Genomic DNA, 3381 nt, shown 5'->3' on the forward strand with positions numbered 1-3381 from the left:
TTAATCGTACAGTTGATTACGACTCATTAATTTTAATCGTCAAACGCGATTAACATTTTAATCGTTAATTTTTAATCGTTAATCAGATTAACAGTTTGCCAACACTGTGTGAAATCATGTTCATATTGACGGAGAAAAATGGACGTTTTTGGAAAAGCGGCGTAGCACCTCCCATACTGACTGAAAGTTTCATATTGCATATCTCTTCAAATGTTTGGGTAAAGCACTCAAGCTTGGTATGGAAATACATATGTATGGAGAAAAATGAGAGTTATTGGAAAAGGTGGTGTGGCAAGTCCCATGCAAATTGATTTTTCTATGCTGCATATCTCTGGAGGTGTTTATTGCAGAGGACTGGAACTTGGCACCGAGATGTGTATACAAAATTAATTCCATACTCATGGAGAAAAATTTGCGTTATTCGAAAAGGGGACATGGTTCCTCCCGTACAAATTTACTGTTTTATACGGCTTATCTCTAAAGGAGTTCAAGGTAGAGTACTGTGACTTGGTACTGGGGTATGTTAAATCAGTTCTAAATTCATGGAAGAAGATTAGGGTTATAAGAAAAAGGGGCGTGGCACTTCCAGTACAAATTTACTTTTTCTTGCCACATATCCCTGGAAGTGTTTGTGGAAGAATACTCGAACTTGGTATGGAGTTGTGTATGCAAAATGTATGAATTGCTCATGGAAAAAATGTGAGTTATTAAAAAAGGAGGCATGTCGCCTCCCATACATACTAAAAACTTCTTAATACATATCTCTGGAAGGATAGAAAATATCTCGAAGTATTTTAAATTTGTTATGGAGATTTATTTTATAAGTGCCGTACTGACAGAATAAATTTCATTAAATGGAAAAGGGAGAGCCGGGTTTGGCCTTATAATCTAAAGCTCTCTTGAGGCATTTGCTACAGTAATGAGAAGTGGTATTTTGTCAAGGCCAGGTTACTAAATTTGAGTTGGAAATATTAAAACCCGCCGTGGCACCTCCAAGAAGGTTACACGTCCACGCGTCGTATACCTGGAGCCATTTTAAGGTAAACATAGAGGGATTGATATCTTTCGTATGTCTAGCGCGCAGACGAGATTTTATAATTTCATATTTTTAAACGGCCTAAATACCTTAACTCGCTTAAAAAATAACGAGCTATAACGAAATGGGCACAGAAATAAAATCTAACATCATTAAATTATTTTTCATATTTGTATTAAAGCGCGGGGTGAAACCCGCGGGTATAAGCTAGTCCTAACGTAATTTTCACACAACTACCTAGTTCTTGTATACGTCTGTGGGACCCCAGAATAAAGTAACTAACGAATGTAAAAATTAGCAAAAAAGTGTTTTTGCTTTTTATTAAAATTCTGTTTAAAATATTTAAAAAACACACAGGAAAATCAACTAGTTTTTATTTTATCTCCAATAATTGAAGAGTTAGATGCAATAAGGGCGCTTCTGTTAAAACTGCTTTCTGAGATATTGGCGTTAAGGTTTTTGATGTGTATAACTTGAAAAAAATTTTCTACTGCGGAAAAAATTGTCAGATTACCAGTATTCGACCCTAATTTAACTGTAATAAACGCTTTCGATCGAAAAACGTGTTACCTATGTTATTTTCTGAGTTATGCTTTTTTTGAAATGTTCAGTGGCCCGAATTATGCAAAAAAAACTTATTTTAAAAATGTAATTTTCATTTCGTAAAAGAGTGTTTTTATACGAGTAGTATTTAGTTCCTTCAAACGATGTATTTCAATGGCATACAACATGAAAATTTTGTACAAAATTCCTTAGGCGCCGCACGCCGAACGCCGAACGCCGCCGCCGATATTTTCGTAACTCGGCGGCGGCGCGTGAGAAATGACAAAAAACGGCGGCGGCGGCGGAGTGGCCCGGTAGGTATTTTCAGTTTATTCTATTTGGATTTATTTTATATTTCAACGATTCCACATAACTTTTCCAGTGTTTTAAATCCTGGTTATGCCACTCATGCTTTTTAATCTAAAACCATCATAACCCTAGTAAACAGCTGTTTGTGAAATGTGGCGTTGTCGGACTTGCACTTCACGGTTTCATGAAATGATGCCGAATTCATGGTTAACTTTCGTGTATAACTGAATTCATGAAATGGGGTTTATGCAGCCAATTTTAACCCAAATTCATGAAATGAATTCGTGAATTATACTATGTCTCCATTGAGAGATTTATCCATTAAGATTTAATAAATCCAGTTGTTAAATCACAACCGTCTCCATTACCACAACGAGATATATTTGACGTTCACATTTTTAAATATTTGACGTTTGCTTATGTATGATTTTATAAATACAGTTGCGGACATTGATATACAGACAGATAAAAGGAAGGTGCCAAGCGGAATTTCATGATGTGAATTCTTAATATTATTGGCTTCTTATTCGTGGTAAATATATGTGTATAATATATAGTTTGGAAAATGTAAAGAATGGTACCATATTCCCAATCATTTTCCCAAATTCAAGAAAAATTATCGAAACGGTAAAAAACATTTGCGAAAAGAAAAAGTAGAACTCTCTTATTCATAGGAGGGAACCGAAAATCCAATCGTGGGCCTTTGGCATATCATGAAGACGAATTGAGTTCTAGAGGATGTTCGGTGCAATGTTATCGAAGCAGAACCATTACCGAAATTTATAAATTTTTTGTCGGAGCGCGCAAATGACTTATAGAAAGCGGAGAAGACTCTGCATGATATTACTATAAAACATTTCTTCTAAATTTTTAGTTTTTAAAAAAATATTTTCTTAATTTATTACATGAACGAAAGACACAAGATCACGCCTTAAGGAAAGAAAGAAAAAAGTTATTTTCTAGCTGTTGAAATCTCGACGCCATCTTTGTTGTAAGAAGTAAACAACGAAGAGAACAAAAAAAAACGCGTAATTGTTGAACGCATGAATAATCATTTTTATTATGCAAATTCTCCTATAAATCATGTCGTTGTGTTAAATTATTCTTTACCTTATGTGTGCACACGTTGTCACAAGCGAAAATTAAGAAAATTGCAGTAAAAAGCCACCACCAAATTGTAAACAACGAACAAATGTAAACAAACGGCTTATGTCAAAATCGCCCTACTTTTTTCATAAGTGCGATTATAACGGGCCACTCTTCTGCTGTCGTGATCTTGTCTTTTTGGTTCATGAATTTATTACAACCAAAGTTATGTACATATGTATTACTAATTTTCTTCCCAAACTAACAAAAATATAAAAATTCCCAAAAATACGAAAATTCATGTTTTTATGATAGGCTAGATTTCAATGTCCTCAACTGTATATTGAAAACACAAATGTCATTTGACTTATGGCATGTGAATTTGTGGTTGCCACATCCAACAAATT

Source organism: Rhagoletis pomonella, unplaced genomic scaffold (assembly GCF_013731165.1).
Source record: "Rhagoletis pomonella isolate Grant_MI unplaced genomic scaffold, Rhpom_1.0 Rhpom_scaffold_00196, whole genome shotgun sequence".
NCBI classification, from domain to species: Eukaryota; Metazoa; Arthropoda; class Insecta; order Diptera; family Tephritidae; genus Rhagoletis; species Rhagoletis pomonella.